This window comes from Narcine bancroftii, chromosome 3, assembly GCF_036971445.1.
Source record: "Narcine bancroftii isolate sNarBan1 chromosome 3, sNarBan1.hap1, whole genome shotgun sequence".
NCBI lineage: Eukaryota > Metazoa > Chordata > Chondrichthyes > Torpediniformes > Narcinidae > Narcine > Narcine bancroftii.
The window spans coordinates 21565306-21585967 of NC_091471.1; the positions used below are offsets into that span (position 1 = coordinate 21565306).

The 20662-nt window shown below is 40.9% G+C and overlaps 1 protein-coding gene across 2 annotated transcripts in view; it reads right to left on the reverse strand.

Annotated features, from left to right (window-relative positions):
• Positions 1-20662, reverse strand: part of LOC138756995 (catenin alpha-2) — an 835014-nt gene that overhangs the window by 470110 nt on the left and 344242 nt on the right. The gene's annotated exons all lie outside the window — the stretch shown is intronic.

Consider the following 20662-nt stretch of genomic DNA (forward strand, 5'->3'; position numbering starts at 1 on the left):
GCTAAAAAGCATTTGGATATTCCTTTCTTTACTGAAAATATAACATAACACTTACAGCACGGAAACAGGCCATTAGGCCCTTCTAGTCTGCACCGAACCAAACACTCCTTTCTAGTCCCACCTCCCTGCACAATGCCCATAATCCTCCATCTTCTTCTCATCCATATACCTGTCCAACCTTTAATGATAACTGGAGTTTTTTTTAATTGAATTGAATTGCTTATCGACTACATGTCCAAGAGAAATAATGAAGATCTTTGTTTTAGAATTACGACAAGAATAAAACTATACCAGTACAATGAAATATAGTGTTAATGAGACAAAAATGCAGGGAATATTGCTAAATAATAAAAGTACAGTTAAACAGGGCAAGGCATCATCTTAGCAAAAAGACAATGGTGGAGAAATTCAGCAGGTCAAACAGTGTACTTTATACAGCAAAGAGAAAGATACATAACCAACGTTTCAAGCTTGAGCCCTTCATCAAGGTGTGAGCAAAATGTCAACAGGCACCTGAACAAAATGGTCGGGGGAGGGGCAGGGGAAGAGCATGGACCCACAGGCAGGAGGTAGTAGGTGGATAAGGGAGGGAGGGTACACCAGCAGAACAGGGGTAGGGGCAATAGCTCTGTGAATCATCTTATACTAATGACTGAGATGGGGAGGGGGGGGAAAGAGGGAGGGAGTAGAGTGTACAATTTTAACTAAAAACATATGCTTATATTGATGGAGGGTAATACAGATTTCATCGGGTTGGCTCTGGGGATGATGGGTCTCTTATATCAGGAGAAATCAACAAGCTTTGACTGCTATTATTCTGTTTCATTCCATTTATTCTGATACCTTCCTGTTCTTCGTTTATTCCTTGAAGAATGGCTCAGGCATTAAATGTCGGTTATATATTTTTACCTTTGAGATTGGCTGAGTTCCTCTAGAATTTCTGTGTGTTTTTACGACAGTCACAGCATCTGCAGACTTTTGTGTTTCACTCTGTTTAGTCAGTAAACACACTCAAAGATACAAAATATATAGCAGGTATGGGACAAATATTTTCCCTGTCACATATTAAGGGATAAGCTATTTAGGATTTGAATGTTGAGAATTTTTTTTAGAGTTTGGACAATTCTTCAATCACTACTGACTGCAGAGGCCGAGTTACATTCAAAACAGAAATAAATGGAATTCCAAAGGAATCAAGATTATGGGAAGGGAAAACAGGAGCTCAGAGATCATTTTGTTGAATGGGCATGTTGGCTCAAAGGACTTATTCCTTCTCCATTTCTCCTGCTTTTAATGGAAAGCGATTCCATTTGAAGGTTCTATGAGCACAAGGACTGATCTCACTGGTGATCTAATTCCTGGGTCAAAACCATCACGCATTCACTTTTTATAAACTATCGAGAAAATTATTGCACATTATAAACTAAGATCCAGTGGACATAGATACATAGCTTATTAAGCCATCAGTCTCTGGAAGGTCTTTCTCACTTTTTCAATCTGTTTAATGAGTTATATCGAACATATATACAAGAGAAGAAATACATTACATTCATTTTTTTACAAGTATGTTATAAAAAGAACATATTAGGATTTAACAAATGTATATTAACCATAAATTTCTTCTCCTCTTGTGAAACAGAGAAAAAAAGAGAGAAAATTATTTTTTTTATTGTAAGATCCCCTGTAACTAATCTAAAAAAAAGAAAGAATGACTGCAATTTCCTCGTTAAACTGAATTTATTATAAGAAACTAGGATAGAATCCAGGATAAAATTATGATTCTTAAACTATATGGAAACATTGAATAAACAGTCACCAAACCTTTTCAAATTTAAAAGATGTATCAAATGTCTTACTCCTAGTTTCTCCAAACTTAAACATGACATGACACCAGGGAGCCATTGATGTAAACTATGTGGGTTTGGATCCTTCCATTTAAGTAATAATGTTGAAGGGGCAATTATTTGCTATGCAGAAACTGGCACGTGCCCAGTCTCCCGCTGGTATGATTCCAAAAATAGCTGTTAACAAAGTTAGTTGTAATTCTATTCTGAGAACCTTTGTTAGGGTTAAAAAGATATCTTTCCAGAAATTATGTAGCTTTAAACATGATGAGAACATATGAATTAAAGTGGCTACCACAAATTTGTACTTATCTCAAGTAGGGTTTACACTGGGACAAATACAGGCCAACTTATCTTTAGACATATGTGCCTAATGTCCCTCCTTGAACTGAATCAAGGAATGATGGGCCCAAATTGATGAAGTATTTACTAGTCAAAAAATATGATCCCATTAATCATTCAGAAGCAATTCTGGGAATTTCAATTCTAAAGCACCTTTAATTTTATCATTTGATATAAGTTGCAAGTTAAGTAACCAATTATATATTGTAGATAATAACTCCTTTTGAAGTGGATACACCTGAAAACACATGCCTATCATAAAGGTGGGTAAGCAGAAGGATCATTTGAAAGTAAAGTATGCAGAAAGATCCTAATTTGTAAATATCTAAAAAAATGTGCCTTGCTCAAATCATATTTGTCTGCAAACTGATTGAAAGACATTAGTCTCCTGTAAATAGGTCTGAAAAGGTTATTACTCCTTTAGTTTTCCATATTGAAAAAGCCTGATCAATCAATGATGTCTTAAAAAGAAATTAAGATGCATTTTACTAGATTAAAAAAAAATTAAACTAAAAAATTACAAAACCGGAGCCAAATCCTCATATGCTTAAGAAGTGAATGAAGATTTTGTCTATTAATTTTCGATAATGCTAAGGGTAGCTCACAGCAATGAGGCCAACAAATACCTCCAACACTACCCATAAAGGACATTCATGTACATCTGCATAATAAATCCAAAAGGAAATATATTGGATATTAATAGCCCAATAATAAAATCTAAAATTAGGGAGACCCATTCCTCTGTCTTTCTTTTGTTTCTGCAATAGAGGTTTGCTCACCTAGGATTTTTATTATTCTAAATGTATGATACCTACCTTGTCAAAAAATATCTTAGGGATGAAGGAAGGTACTACTTGAAAAGTATATAAATCTTTTGTAAAATTATTATTTTAATTACATTAATATTACCAACTAATGATAATGCCATTGGAGACCATCAGGAAAATGTTTGTTTATAATAATTATATTTCTAGAGATCCTTAAAATTTCTCATAATTTTAAAAAGTAAATTGTTTCTTAACAACTTTAAAGGGTATTTGAACATATAGATACTCCTGATTATTAATAGAAAAAACTCAATTTTATTAAGATTTAATTAGTATTGCAGGAAAGATTGTTACAGTATAAGGAAATATCTGATTATAAAGTGAATTGGAATGAGAGTGACCTTATGCCATTGTCGGATGCACATTATTTGGAATGTAAGCAGGTAGTAGGATTTAAATGGTCAAAGTGTATTAAGTCTTTAGGTATAAAACTGAGTAAAAATTTAAATCAATTAGTAGAATTGAATTATTTACCATTATTATCTGCAATTAAAGAGTATTTGAATAAATGGAAGGATTTATCATTAACACTGGTAAGAAGAACGAATTGTATAAAAATGAATATATTTCCTGGATTACAGTATTTTTTTTCAGAATATACCTTGTAAAAAACTGAATAAATGTTTAAAGGATTTAAATGTTGTGGTGGGGAAATTTTTATGGAAGGGAAAGATGATGCGTGTTTCAATGCATTCACTAACTTGGAAGTATGAAGCTTACAGAGTGGAAAAAGGTCAATATTGACCCTTCAAGTCCACACCGGTTCACTTGAACAACTACACTGGTTTCCCTCCTCCCACTCTCCGCCCATAACCCTCTAACCCCTTCTCATCCACATACACATCCAATCTTCTCCTAAATGACAGAAAGGACCATGCCACAACTATCTCCTCTGGAAGATCATTCTGTTCTGCCACCACTCTCTGAGTGAAGAAGCATCCTCCTAAAGTTTTGTTCCCTTACCCTTAACTTATGCCCTCTTGTTCCAAACTCCCCTGCCTGCAGGGGAAAGAGTCTACTCACATCTAGTCTATCTATTCCCTTCATAATTTTAAATACCTCTATCAAATCCCCTCTCAGTCACCTAATATGACCATATAACAGTTTACAGCGCAGAAGCAAGCCATATTGGCCCTTGGAGTCCGCGCCAGTTCACTTGAACAACTCCTCTAACTTGAGAATTATTATAAAGCAGCTCAACTGAAAATTATTAACAGAATGTTTGATTTAGGTTACTTGTTTAGATATTAAATTGAATAGAATTGGAGAGTTTAGAAAATATCATTTTTTTAATAAATGGATGAGTAAAACTGTTAATAATTATCTCCGGTTTTGTTTCATTTGATAAGTATGGGAGGAGGTTACTAAAATTATAGGAATCCCAGGTGGATTATCCAGATATACACCTTTGTTGCAAAATAAGAGTTTGCCTTTCACGACTGGCAATAACCTCCTTAAAATTTGGAACCAGAAAGGAATAAGAACGGTAAATGATTGTTTTGAGGTGAGTTTTTTTTTAAATCATTTAATAGATTGAAGGAGAAATACAAAATTCCTAATAATACTCTTTTTTGTTATTATCCACTTAAATCAATGTTACATGATTGTTTAGGGAGACATTTGAATTACCTAAAGAATCATTATTTGAGGTATTAATTTGAGATGGAGGAAAGAAAGGATTTATTTCAGAAATGTACGAATTATTACAATGGAAAAGGCTAAGGTGGATTTTCATAAATCGTGTCTTAAATGGGAGGAAGATTAATAAAGATACTATGACAAAGTTAGTTAATGTTAGGTATAGGTTGGTAACTTATAACTTTATACATCTTTAACTCCTGAACATCTGAAACTATAAAAATTAAGTGCTTCAGATCTGTGTTTTTGATGTAATGAGCAGAAGGGTACATTTTTGCATTCAGTTTGGGAATGTGATATAATTGAAGGTTTTTGGGCTAAATTAAGAGACTGTTTGCAGGAAATCTTGAAAATATATTTTTCTCTAGACCCAAAGATTTTTTTAAAATTGGGGACTTTACTGAAATGGCTTTATTATATAAATTATTATATTAATTATATAAATTAGATAAATTTCAAATAGCATTTTTGAGATTGGCTTTAGCTGTAGCAAGGAAATGTATAGCTGTTTCATGGAAAGATCAGATGGAGCTTAGCTTACAAAGATGGCATTCAGAAATGAGGCATTCCAATGGAGAAGATAACATAATTTAAGAGATCAATATTATAGATTTTAAAAGATTTGGAGCCCATATTTGGATTATTTTAATTTCAAAATCTGAAACTGGCTGGATCTCCACATTGAATACTAAATAAATGATTTAAGTTGCTCTCCTTTTCTCTTTTCTTTTTTATGGGGAATAGGGGGGTAGATTTAGGTTAAGGGGAGGAGTAGAAGGGGTGGGGGTGTTAGGTTGTAGATTTTTTTAATTTTAGATTGTATAGTTTTTTTTCTATGTAACCATGTAAATTGCTTTTGGATAATTTGTTAATTTTAATTCTGTAATTATGATTATTACTTTGTTTTCTAATAAATAAAATATTTAAAAATAGATTTGATTTATATCCCGAAAAACTAATGAATACAGAAAGTAGAGACAACATAAAAGGAATAGATTTCTTATGGATCAGAAATATAATCTAATAAATTGGCTGCATATAATGAAACCTTATGTATCGTATCACCCCTATTGATACCTTGAATGTCATTAGTCTTGAAGAGCAGTAGCTAAAGGCTCCAAGGCCAAATTAAATAACAAAGGAATAAGAGGGCAACCCTGCTGATTATTAGTAATAACCACAGCCATCAGAGCCTGATAAATTATTTTAATCCAAGAAATAAATCCAGGAGCAAAATTACATAATTTTAAGATCTCAAATAAATAAGCCCATTCGACTCTATCAAAACCTTTCTCAGCATCAAGGGATACAACACATTCAAGTTTTTCAGATGGCGATGAGTAAATAATATTAAATAATCTTCAAATATTAAAATGAGAATACTTAATCTTAATGAACCCAGCTTGATCCTTAGATATAACTTTAGGTAGAATATTCTCAAGTCTGTTGGCTAAAATTTTAGAAAGGATTTTCGAATCTACATTTAATAATGATATCAGCCTGTAGGAGGCACAATCAGTTCGGTCATCATCTCATTTAGGAATTAATGAAATAGATGCCTCATAAAAAGCTTCAGGCAAAATTCCAGAGGATATAGAATCAATGGAAACTTTACATAAATGAAAAGATAGAGTATTATTGAAGGTATTAAAACATTCCTTATCTCCTTGTATATAAAACTGGGACTTTGATTTAATAGAGGAGGTCAAGAGCAAGTCATACTGCATTTGAAGTTCTATCCTTTCTTTATAAAAATCCTCATAAGAAGTCACTGAATAAACATTAGGTCTTTTCAGTATCATTAGGAAGTCGAGCTTCCTTTCCATTGGGCATGGGAAACCACAGATACAAAAGGAGCAGAGAAAGCAAATACCAAGATACTACAAAAGCATCACGACAAAGGAAAGGAGATGGTACATGGGTAAGAATCCAATTTTAACACTAGCTTATGGAGGGGTCACCCGAAAGGAAGGCAGCTTTTTACAGAAAGGCAACATGTTATTCTTTACCGAAGGATACGGCTGATGCTAAATGAAACAGAGATTCCAAGTTTATGGCTATTGCAGTCAAAAATCCTGAAAAAAAAGAGCTGAATTTACACGAAGGTTAATAAACAATCGTCTGAGAACTTCAAAAACTCAGCTGGCCTGCTCTCTACTTATAGGACTGCAAGTATTTTTGATGCAAGGTTTAGATCACAGCTGGGTTGTGATCAACGTGTGGATTGTCTGCCAGGATTTGCCACATTTATATCATGAAGGGCTTTTATCAGATCATCAGGATTTGTAAGATGAAACAGAAAATTTTGTTAATTTGTGTTCCATAATCCATTCACGATGAGAATAAATCAGTTTTGTAATTTTATTTGCTGTAACGACTTAACTCAGTTGGAGTGAGAGTTAATAGCTTGGATTTGCATGTAGTTAATAAAGAATGAGGGCTTCCATGTAATTTGACAGTTTTATTAGAGATTCACTTTTGCACAACTTGAAGAAAATCCCATGTTCTAAAGGTGGAGATTCTTGCATAGGAAAACAGGCTGCAAAACATTTTCTGTTATTATGCATTTTAAAAGTATGCCCTTGCAAGGCAGCTGAAAGAGACAAGAGAGGAGACAAAGCCAGATTAGAATGACTGTTTGCAATGCACAGCAAACAATCACGGAGGAGGTATAGTGGAATGGCTCTTTCAGAGTGGGCATTTTGAAAGTGGCAGTGCTTGAAAGGTGTGTGTGCTAATCTTGGGGAATATGCAGACTTTATCTCTAGAGGCTTCTGCAAAGAGAACTGAGCAGATGCATGGGTAAAGACAGCCAAGGGCTATTTTGTTTTTACTTCTTAGACAGTGCAGGTGGGGTGTTAGTCATGGCACCATTATGCGCCTCCTGCAGTACATGCAACATCAGGGAGACTTCGAATGCCCCTGGTGACTGCATCCAGCTGTAGCTCCTTACTGAATGTACTAAAGAATTGGAACTGGAGTTTGATGAAATCAGGACGATCTGTGACACAGAGAGGGTCTTAGATTACAGCTATAGTGATGTGATCCCACAGAAGGTGCAGGCTGCAGGAAGTTGGGTGACCACCAGGGAAAAAGTAAAGGGAGAAGGTAGACAATGCAGAGTTTCCCCATGACCATTCCCCATATAAACAGATGTAACATTTTTGATACTGCTTGTCAGATGACCTATCAGAAAGAGGGGACACAGCATTCAGGGCAATGGCACCACAACTGGCTCAGAGAATCAGTCTGGAAGGGTAAAATCCTCTATCTGCTAGATACTTGTTATTGCAATATAAAGTAGTACATGGTACCCACTATTCCAAAACCTGACTGGCTAAATTCTATCCTAACTTAACTTCTAAATGCAATAAATGTAAAACGGAAGATGGCTCATTGTATCACATGTTTTGGTTATGTCCTTCTCTCACCAATTATTGGGAAGGTGTATTTCGAAGTTAAAGATGTATAAGAGTTAAAGATGTATAAAGTTCTTAATATTAATTTGGCTCCATCTCCTTTTATTGCCTTGTTTGGAATATGTGGGCCCAATGATCCGATTTGGAATTCTTCACAATCCCATATCGTAGCTTTTTCCTCCCTGATGGCCAGAAGGGCCACATTAATGAAACGGAAAGATGCTTTCCTCCCAGTCACTCAAAGTAGCTGTCTTGTTTGTCTCCAGAAAAAATAAAATGTTCCACTACTGTAATGAATGTAAACTTTATTTCTTTATGGAGTTCTTGCCTTATTTTATTTCCCAAAATTGTAAGCTTAACTAATTTTTGATTCTTGACCTCATTGTTTATTTATTTATTTCATAATCAGATAGTAGACTATGCACTTTGCCAACGGCCTCTGTAGGTTGGGGGTTGAATTTGTAGATTAGCCAGTTTATTTTTATTTTTTCCTTTTTGCATATATTATTTTTTTCAAACGGAACATAGGTTTTCTCGTCACTGATATTAGTATCATATGAATTTGATTATTGTTCTATTCCTGTTTATTTATCTATTTGCTGAATGAAATTGATAAAAATGTTGAAAAAGGAAGGGTACAATCAAGTCAAATGATAATCAAAGGAGACTCCTTTGTTAGGGACACTGATACACATTTCTGTAACCATGCTGCCTGCCTGGTGCCAGGGTTCAGGTTGTTCTGAATGGATGCAGGACATTCTGAGAGGTAAGGGTGAGCAGCTGGAGGTCATGTCCATGTTGGAACCTATGACAGAGTAAAGAAAGGAGATGTGGTCCTGTAGAATGTTTACAGGCAGCTAGGTAGCAAATTAAAAAGACAAGAAATCAATGATTGTATTTTCAGCATTGCTACCGATGCCCTGTGCTCATGAAGCAAGAAATAGGAAGGTAGTCCAATTTAATACATGATTGTGGCACAGAAGCAAGGATTTCAGATCAAGTCAAGTCATCTCCTTTATTTGTCATTCGTACCATAACTCCTCAAGCAATGCACAGTAAAGACAAAATGATGGAATTAAATATTATGTCATAATACAATAAAAATTCATGATCTACTAGTGCACATATGTTCTAGGAATTGAGGAGGCTAATGGCTTGGGGGGAAAAAAAAACTGTTGCACAATCTGGACCTGTGGGCCCAAAGGCTTTGATACCTCCTTCCAGATGGCAGAAGGGAGAAAAGTTTACAAGAGGAGTATGAGAAGTCCTTCACAATGTTATTTGCCTTCCGCATGCATCGTGTGTTGTAGATGTCCATCTTGGTAGGAAGAGAGACCCCAGTGACCTTCCCCGCTGACTCCACTATCCTCTGCAGGGTCTAATGGTCTGAGGTGGCACAGTTTCCAAACCAGACAGTGATGCAACTGCTCAGGATGCTCTCAATACATCCTCTGGAAAATGTAGTAAGGACGGAGGATGGGAGATGAGCTTTACTCAGCCTTCGCAGGAAGTAGAGGCACTGCTGGGCTTTCTTGGCTATGGAGCTGGTGCTGAGGGACCAAGTGAGATTCTCTGCCAAGTGCACACTGAGAAACTTGGTCAGCGCAGAGTGATACCCAATGGGCCATGGTGAATTCAACAACCATCTCTTTTGTTTTATTAACTTTCAGATGTAGGTCACTAGCTCTGCACCCGTCTGTAAGAGACTACACCTCATCTATCTATGCTGATTCATCGTTCATGCTGATAATGCCCACCACCGTCATATCGTCAGTGAACTTGGAAATGTGGTTTGTGCTGCATTTTGCTGCACAATTGGCAGAATGAACAGCAATGGGACACACTTCCCTGGGTGGGGGGGGGCGGTGGTGGTGGGGAGATGGGGGGTCCCTGTCCTCAGTGTAATGTTCTTAGAAGTGCTTTTTGCGATCTGGACTGCCTGAGGGATCCCCGACAGGAAGTCAAGAATCCAATTGCAGAGGGAGGTGTTTAGACCCAACAGACTCAACTTCCTTATCATGTACTGAGGTACGATTGTGTTGAATGCTGAACTGAAGTCAATGAAAAGCATTCAAACATACCAGTCCTTATTTTCCAGATGGGGAGGGCTAGATGGAGGGCAGTGGTGATGACATCATCTGTAGAGTGGCTGGATCTATATGCCAACTGCAGGGGGTCCAGAAAGGGGGGGGGGGGGGAGCAGGAACTTGAGGAGCCCCATGACGAGACTCTTGGAGCACTTCATGATGGTAGATTTGAGAGCGACATTGAGGAAGGACACTGATGACTTCTTTGGCACAGGGATAATAGTGGCTGTTTTGAAGCACGTTGGAACCACTCAGGGAGATGTTAATGATGTCGGTGAGAACATCTGCTAGCTGAGCCGCACAACCCCTGAGCACTCTGCCGGGAATATTATCCGGACCAGCAGTTTGCCTAACACTCTCCTCACATCAGCCACTGCAAGACACAGCACCTGATCATTTGGAGGAGAGGTGGGCTTCTTTCACCTCAAAATGCATGTAGAAGTTGTTCAGTGCATCTGGGATGGAGGCATCACCAGCACAGGCAAATGGCGTAGCCTTGAGGTTGGTGATATCTTGAATGCCTTTCCACGTGTTGTGTGTCCTTGCTGTCCTGAAAGTGTCTATGAATTCATTGGGCATGTGCACGCTTTGCCTCCCTGATTGCTTAGACAGCTTGGCTCTCACAATAGCTAGGATGCAGTGAACTGGGATTCACTGCTAGCTAGGGTGTTGTGCTGATGGCTGGCCCAGCCTCCCAGCTCCGCCCCCATCTGCCAACATATAACCCCGTCTAAACCCAGAACCCTTCTGAAGACTACTGTGAGACCTTAAACATAGTTATAAGCTGATAAAAGCATTTGTTCTTCCTCCAGTCATATGAGCTTTTATTCACGCTACATAAGGCTACCTTGTCACCCGCTCTGAAGACAGAGTCTCAGCTCTTCAGTGGCACACACTCCTCCACAGTCATGTATGTCTTCTGATTAGAGGAAGTAATGATTGTCTTGCACATAGTGATGGCATCAGTACCCTTACTAATGTAGCTGGTCACTGATGCAGTATACTCCAGGTTCTTTGAACATGTGTCTGTTAGTATGCTCAAAGGAGTCTAGAAGTGCCTGGATGACTCCTGCTGGCCAGGTTTTAACCTGGTTCAGAACTGGACTGGACTGTCTGACGAGCGGTCTGCATGCTGGGGTTAGTATTCCAGAGATGTGGTCTGAGTATGCAAGTTGGGGGAGGGATTGCCATGATACGCGTCGGAAATGTTTGCAAACGTAAGGTCCAACGCCTTCTCCCCTCTTGTGGCAATGTTCACATACTGATGGAATTTAGCCAACTGTGACTTGAGGTTTGCTGGGTTGAAATCCCCAGCAATTATAAAAACTCCATCAGGGTGTGCAGTCTGCAGTTCTTTCATAGCCCCAGACAGTTCCCAGATTGCCTCCTTAGTGTTAGGCCTGGGGGGGATGTACACTTCAACTGTGAGGACCATGATAAATTCCAGCAATAGATAAAATGGTATACAGCACCTAATTCAGTTCAGCCAACCCCCTAGTGAGCTCTTCAACTAGCTGCTCTGAAAATCCATCTCAATGGCTTTCTACATATTGTTTCTCTTGAGATTCAGTCCCAGCCTAGTTTTCTCAGTCAGCTTGCATGTAGAAATCCCCCATAACTCCCAAATCATTGCCCTTCTGATATACCTTTTCTATTTGCCATTGTAATTTGATGTCCACATATCGGTGACTGTTTAAAGGTCTATTATATAACAGCCAGCAGTGCATTTTAATCCTTGCCATTTCTGAACTCAACTCACAATGATCTTCTGATCCAATGTCACCTCTTTCTCGTGATTTAACGTTGTTCAAACCAACAGAGCCTCTGCTCCCTATCTTCAGCCATACAATTGACTGCCCTATCTGACCTTCCCTTCCCCAGCTCATAGCATCAGGAGTAATCTTGAGATGACCACTTTTAAGGTCCTGCCCTTCAGCCTCTTTTCTAACTCATTAAACTTATTTTGTAGGATCTCTACACTACTCCAGATTATGTCATTCATACCAATATGTATCAAAACCTCCAGCTGCTCACCCTCCCCCTTAAGAACATTCTGCACCTGCTCAAAGATATCCTGGACCCAAGCACCTAGGAGACAACACATTATCCTGGGTTGTGGTAGATGAAGTTTGTGCTCATACTCCATCATGTTGAAATAATAAGACCACACCTGAAGTTGTCAACCATTGAAGAGAAGAGCGCTTATTACAGGTTATCAGACTTAATATAGGCATACAACATGTGACCTGGCGTCATGACATCTGAAATGCTAATGACCTCATGACATAGCTACGCTGAATAGGCCAAGGATTCTCAGTAGACCAACTGGTACTGCTGAATCACTGTGCCTCGTTGCTTTAGTGGCTAGATGCCAGTAGATAGGAGGGTGTTGTTTCTAGCTGTCACAAGACAGGAGCTGTTAGTGTTGGTTCTGCCCCCCCCCTCCAAACGTACTGCTACAGGGTCTCTTTTACAACTATAGAATCTCCTATCTGTTCCCCTGACTATCCAGTTCCCTATGACTTTTGTTCTATAATCTATCTCACTTCACCCTTCCCTACTAGTGCTCGGGGCCAACTTCGGTGCTATCGGTCTGGCTGTTGCCTGGCTCAGGTAGGCCCTACCCTTCAGCGGTATCCAAAAGTGCAAACTTCTTATTGAGGAGAATGGCCACAAAGGTACCCTGCAGTGCCTGTCTATTTCTTTTCCCTCTTCTGCCTGTCACCCAGCTACCTCCTCCTGCCCCCAAGGTGTGATTACATCTCTGTAACTTCTGCCTAGCATGTTAAATCAAGTCAAGATTATTGTCATCTGATTTCATCATCAATGAAACTGCATTCTCCGGTCCTCAGTGCAAAACAGAGAGATCCACAACCAGACATAATGCACATACAGACAAACAATACATATGCAAGATGAGTACTCATCTATCTAAATAGGTGAAAAAATGGGAGACTCGGATGGTTACTGTGGGCAGTACCTTTGGTCGTTCAGTATTCTCACTCCCCTTGTCCTCCCAAATGATCTGGAGATCATCCTACTCTTGCTCCAGTTCCCTAACATGGTCTCTCTGAAGATGCATTTGGGTGCACTTCTCACAGATGCTGCCATCAGGGATACTGTTTGTTTCCTTGACTATCAACTTTCTGCAAGAGGAGCAGGCCCCACCTGACTGTGTTATGTTGGGAAAGTATCAGGTTCAGTGGGTTCACAGAGAGTTGAGTCCATATGCATATGAACCAGGGGAGGGTGGTTGGGGGGAGCGAACTGCCCTGCCAAATTTAAACAAAACAGTTGGGAAACTTTGGGCAAAGCAAGAAAAAAAAGATCAGACAGAGAAAGCAAAAAAGATTTTAAAAATTAACAATAATGGCGGCCCCACTCCACCACATCTCAGCTCTAGGCACCTTCATGCCTGGGGCGCCATCCATCTCTCCCCCAACCTGGGGTCAGGACATGGGCCATGACCTCCTTCAAGAACTGGCTCGTTGCTGGGGCAATAGCACTCAGCGTCAGTGTTGATGCCCTGCAATGTCAGTGCGCATTCGCCAGGGCTGGCCGTCATATGATAGGGCGGTCACAGCCTGGGCGCAGGATTGTTGCTAATGGATTGAATGACTTGATGTGAACTTCCTGCGTCTCTGCACAATGACTTCAGAGTGTCTGTGTCGCATCATCCTGCGTTGTTCCCACAGCAATGGGTTGGACGATGAAGTAGCCCGGGCCTTGGGACGGATGTGAGTCTTGGCTTCGGTCGGAGCAGGGTCAGAGCAGTCAGGGACAGCCCTCCTGCACCCGGTGTCTGCGTCGGCAGCTGGTTCGCGGAGCAGGCAGTGGCCTGTGTCTGGACCCAGAGGTGAGATATGAGGGGGCCCGGCAAAATCAACTCCTCTGCCCCTCTTGTCCAAAATGTCCCCACACTGCGCATGGATGTACACTCCAACTATGAGGACCATGGTAAATTCCTGCAGTAGATAAAATGGACTATGTCTGACAGTTTCAAATTCCACCAGTGCTGAGCACTAATTGGAGTCCATAAACACACAAGTCACCACCTCAGACTTTACCAGAAAGAGCAGTCCAAGATAAAGAGAGGTCATCCAGTTGAATGGTGGTATCCAGGACTCTCTTGCTGAGCCATGTTTCAGCTGAGACCCAAACACAACAGTCCCTGTATCACGCAGAGCAGACCTCTGGAGTCAGGTGTGGTCCACTTTGTTCTCCAGGGAACAGGCATTGGCGAGCAGGATGGACGAGAGAGCCGGGCGGCCTCCACCTCATGCACCATTTCTGTCTTCTCCATAATCCCAAGTCCTTAAGACCTAGACCCCACAGTAACCTGTGGTCGTGTAACTTAACCCGCAGATCTTCCTGAAGATAAGTGGAGGAGTTTCTAAATATCATTAAATACTGGAGGTTGTAGTTGCATCGGGTAACCATATTACATGCATTTTGTAAGAAAATTAGACACACTATTTAATGCTATATAACTAAAAAAATTTAAATAAATGAACGGTCCTGGAGAGCCACTGTGTGCTACGTTGCGACGCCTCCTTGCCTATGTTTGGGTCATTGAGGTTTCCAGCGTAGCTGAGACCTGCATCAAGAGGGATACGTTCCATCTAAACTGGAAACCTCAATGACCCACACATTGGCGAGAAGGCGTCGCAACGTAGCACACAGTGGCTCTCCAGGACCGTTCATTTATTTAATTTTTTTTAGTTATATAGCATTAAATTGTTATTCTCACAGGGAGGTTTGCCAGTGCCACTTGGGAAAATTTAAACTAGAATGGCAAGAGGGTGGGAAACAGAGCAGCAGGGTAGTAAATGTTGAGGTGATGGTGAATGTTATGGCAAGGAAGGACTGGAAGGGACAGGTGAATGAACGCAGTGAGATTGATGGCTAAAGTGTAATGAGCATTATGGGGAAGGCAGCTGAAGTTAAAGTGTGGATCAGTATTTGAATTGTAATTTCAAGGCCACTACAGAGCCTGATGAAAGAGGTACCGGGCTTTCAGCGCAACTTTTCTACATTTTGAATGGTTTCAATGGAACAGAGAGAGGGGTAAAAGAGGTGAATGTATTGCATTGCTGATCAGGGAGAGTGTCACAGCTGCACTCAGAGAGGACAATAATAGACAGTTCATTTACTCCAAGTATGGATAAAAATCAAAAATGTGAAAGGTACAATTACACTTATAGAGTTATACTATAAGCTTCCCAATCACCATTCAGAAATACAGGAACATCTCTGTAGACAGATTATAGAAAGGTGTAAAAGCAGCAGGATTGTCATAGTGGGAAGTTTTAATTGTCCCAATATTGACTGGGAACATAAAACATTACAGCACAGTATAGGCCCTTCGGCCCATAATTTTGTGCCGACCCATACAACTTACTCGACAATTGAAACCTTCCCTCTCTTACCCCTATAACCCTCCACCTTACCTGCCTCCATGTGACTGAGACTTTTAAATATCCCTAGTTAACCAGCCTCCACCACCATACCTGCCAATGCATTCCAGGGGCACCCACCCATGAAACTCCCCTAAACTTTCCATCCTTATCCTTACACGAATGTCCTCTGGTATTCACTATTGTTGACCTGATAAAAAAAAGGTGCCCTGCGTCCACTCTATCTATGTCTCTCATAATCTTGTAGACCTCTATAGAGTCACCTCCCTTCCTCCTTTGCTCCAAAGGGAAAAGCCCGAGCTCTGTTCGCTTTGTTTCATAAGACATGTTCTCCAATCCAGGTAACATCCTGGCAAATCTTCTCTATACCCTCTCCAAAGCTTCTACATCCATCCTGAAATGAAAGAGAAGAACTGAACACAATATTTCAAGGGTGATTAAACCAGAGCTTTATTGAGCTGGAACATTGCGTCACAAGTCTTGAACTCAATGTCCCGACTAACGAAGGCCAGCATAAGATAAGTATTTTTAACGGCCCTATCAACCCTATCAACTGAGATGGGATATATGCCAGCCATTTCAGGGAGTGCAGGCCATTATAGCCTACAAAGTGAGGGGGCACACCATAGATGGCTGTGATGCTTCATTATCTGATGAACTGAACAGCTTTTATGCCTGCTTTGAGAAGGGGAACCTAACAGTGCCTACGAGAATCTCTGCAAAGTCTGAGGACCCTGTGATATCTGTCTCTGAGGCTGGTGTCAGAACATCATTCAAGCTAAGTAGTGGTGAGGGTCACCATCTCTGAGGATCCGTCCTGCAGTCTCCACGTCAATGCAATAATGAAGAAGATTCACCCGCAGCTATACTCTGTGAGGTGTTTGAGGAGATTTGGCAGATCACTGAAGACTCTTGAAAACTTTCTACAGGTGCACTGGGGAGAGCATTCTGGCTAGTTGCATCACTGTCTGGTACAGAGGTGCCAATACTCAGGACAAGGAAAAAACTCTAGAGGTTGGGGAATTTGAAGTTCCCCACAACAAAAAAACTGCTATTTTTTGCACCAATTTAAAATCTGCCTGCTTATTTGGGGCCTTTAGACTACTCCAATAGAGTGATCGCTCCCTTCCTGTTGCTGACTTCCATCAACCCTATCAACTGAGATGGGATACATGCCAGCCATGTCAGGGAGTGCAGGCCATTATAGCCTACAAAGTGAGGGGGCACACCATAGATGGCTGTGATGCTTCATTATCTGATGAACTGAACAGCTTTTATGCCTGCTTTGAGAAGGGGAACCTAACAGTGCCTACGAGAATCTCTGCAAAGTAGGCAATTCCTCCCTAATGTCCTCCTTTTCTGCAGCTGTGATACTACCCCTGATTTGTAACACTACTCTCCCCCTACTCCATCCTTTTATTTCCCTACCTATCCCTTTTAAAACAACTAAACCCAGTATCTGCATCAGCCAATCTTATCTGTGCGTTAGCCAGGTCTCTGTAATAATTACAACATCATAACTCCATGTACTGATTCATGTTCCAAGTTTATCTTATTCCTCATACTTCTTGCATTGAAATAAACCAATTTCAATCTTTCCAGCTGAAGCACGGTTGGCGGAGAGGTAAGTGTAACACCTTTACAGCGCCATCGATCAGGACTGGGGTTCAAATCCTGCACTGTCTGTAATGAGTTTGTACATTCACACCGTGTCTATGTTGATTTTCCCCAGGGGCTCCGGTTTCCTCCCACCATTTGAAATGTACCAGGGGTGTATGTTAATTGGGTGTAAATTGGGCAGTACGGACTGAAATGGCTTGTTACAGTGTTGTATGTCTAAATTTAACATTTAAATTTAAATATCATTAAAAAGAGAAAGGAAGTGTGTGTAAGAGTTAGGAAGCTAAAATTGGACAGGGCTCTGGAGAAACACAAGGTCTGTAGGAAAGAGGTGAAGCAGGGGATTAGGAATGTCAAAGGAGCAGGTTAAAAAGAATTGCAAGGTATTGTATACCTACATTAAAAATAAGAATGTGACGAGGGAAAGGATAGGATAAAGGAGGAAATGAATGCTTGGAACCAGAGGATGTGAGTGAAGTACAAAATGAATATTTCACATTTATATTCGCAAAGGAGCAGGATATGGAGTAAACATCCGCAGACACCGTGGTTGAAATACAAACACAATGCTGAAGAAACTCAGCAGGGCAAACAGTGTCCTTTATTTAGCAAAGATAAAGATATATAACCGGCTTGAGCCCTTCATCAAGGCAGGCACCCAAACCAAATGGAAGTGTGGGAAGGGCAGGGTCCCTAAGGCAGGAGTTAATAGATGGATAAGGGAGGGAGGGCACACCAGCAAAGAGGGGTAGGAGGGATGGCTCGTTGAATGGAGAGGGAAGCAGGGCATGGCAGAGAGTGAAAGGGAACATAGTGTGGAGAATTGTTTTGAGATCATTAAAGTCAGGGTGCTGTGTCTTTTGAAGAGCAGTACAGTAAATAAGAGCAGTACAGTAAATAAGAGTAGTACAGTAAATAAGCCACCAGGGCCTGATCTGATATTTCACAAGGTAAATCACAAAAATCTGTAGACAACATGGTTGGAGTAAAAACACAAAATGCTGGAGAAACTCAGCTGTTCAAACAGTGTCGTTCATATAGCAAAGGGTAAAAATACATCACTGACTTTTCGGGCTTAAGCCCTTCACAAAGGTATGGAAGAATGTCGGCAGGCCTCCAAATGAAAGGGTGGGAGGGAGAGGAAAAAGCAAAAGGTGATAGTTGGAGAAGGAAAAGAGGGGCCAGCAACGATCAGAGGGAGGAGCGATGGCTGAGTGAGTGGAAAGGGAAGAGAGGGAGGAGAACTGAAAAAACTGGAAAGAGGAGGGGGAAAAAAAGGTGAGCAGGTTAGCAGAATCCAGAGAAGTCAATGTTAATGCCACCTGGCTGGAGAGTGCCCTGACAGAAAATAAGGTGTTGTTCCTCCAATCTGCGGGTGGTCTGGGTGGGATAGTACATAAGGCCATGGACAGACATGTGATTATGGGAGTGAGACTCAGAATTAAAATGGTTGGCTACTGAGAGGTCTCTTATTGTTGCTGTAGTGGAGGGAATGGAGGTACTCAGTGAACCAATCTCCCAATTTGCGACCAGTATCTCTGATGTAGACAAGGCCACAAAGGGAGCACCGGATGCAGTAAATGAGTCCTGTAGATATACAAGTCTCTTGGTGTCTTAAAACATAGCCGGAAACTTAAATGCAAACAAAGGGATAGAAAGGCCTGTTTGAGGTCCAGGACCATGGTGAGGGAGGAAATGTGGGCGCAAGTGTTGGACCTCGAGGCCACAGGGGAAAGTGCCGGTGTGGGGGGGGGGGGAGGGAAGGGATGAGTGCATGAGGGAATCAAGAAGGGAGTGGTCCCTACTGAAGGCGGAGAAGGGAGGAGAATGGAAAATGTGTCTGATGGTAGGATCCTGTAGTAAGTTCCGGAAATTCCGTAGAATAATGTGTTCAATGTGGAAGCTGGTGGGTTGGTAGGTGAGGATGAGGTGATAGTTGGAGAAGGGAAGGAGGGGCCAGCAATGATCAGAGGGAGGAGGGATGGCTGAGTGAGTGGAAGGGATGAGAGGTGAGGGCAGATAACGGGAAATGGAGGAGATGCAAGTGAGGGCTGAGTTGATGGAGGTGGAGGGGAAGCTATATTTTTGGCAGACATTTCGGAAGATTTGGACTAGAAGGTCTCATCTTGGGAACAGATGTGGCGGTGATGGAAAAATGGAGAGCAGGGGATAAAATCCTTGCAGGGGACAGGGTGTGAAGAAGTGTAGTCAAGGCAGTTGTGGGAGTTGGAGGGGTTGTAATATATGTTGGTGGAAAGCTTGTCTCCCAAGATGGAGATAGAGAGATCGAGGAAGGGGAAAGCGTTGCCAAAGATGGACCACGTGAGTTTGAGAACGGGGTGGAAGTTGGCTGCAAAGTGGATGAAGTTGACAACCTCATTGCGAGTGCATGACGCAGCCCCGATGTAGTGGTTGAAATATCAGAGGAAGAGTTGAGGGGTCTTGACTGTGTAGGCTTGTAGCAAGGATTGCTCCACAAAGCCCACAAGTGGGCAGGTGTAGATGGGATCCATGCAGGTACCCATGGCTAGTCCTTTAATTTTGCTTAAAGTGACATCTGAGAAGTTTCTGAGGATTTGTCAAAGATCTTTCTATTCTTAATAACAACAGAAAATGTTCGGAAATCATAGTCTGCTGAACCTTACATCAGTGATGGGGAAATAACTGGGACAGGATTAATACAGTTTTGATATAGTCACCATGGCTTTGAGTGCAGTAGGTCATGTTGTACCAATGCAATTGAATTTTGAAGAGCTGATGAAGGTGGTTGATGCATGTAAATCTGCGGACATTGTCTACGTGGACTTTAGTACTTCATCTATACTTCCCGTTGCCTTGGGAGATCAGCCAAACTACTAAAAGACTCATCCTATCCCAGCCACACTCCATCCTCTTCTTCTCAGGAAGAAGATTCACGAGTGTGAAATTACATACAACCAGATTGAAGGACAGTTTCTTTCTTGCCATTATCAGACTCCTTAATGAACTGGACACTTGCAAAATTGCCTTTGCTCCGTCATAACTGATGGTTCTCTCTGTAACTCTGCAGTCCTGTACTATGTAGGAGATGTTCAGTTGGACCGTTCGCAAAACAAATTTTCTCACTGAGTTTTGGTGCATGTGACAATAAACCTGAAATTGAATAAAATAACATGGGAGATAGAAGCAGGATAATTGCCCCTTGTTGCTGCACTACCATTCAATTAGATCCATATCAATTAATCCCTGAATATTCATAAAATTTGGTGATCTTTGTCTTGAATATACTCAGAGCCTGCATAGTCTGTTTGGGAAAAGAATTCCACAGATTCACAAAAAATTATTTTCATCTGTCCTTAATGGCTTTCTCCTTATTTTAAGATTGCAACCCACTAGTTCTGGACACCTAAACAGGTAAATTGCCTTCCTTGCATCCACCTGGTCATGCCTGTTCTTCCCCCTAACCCTGCATCTACTTTGGAGCTATTG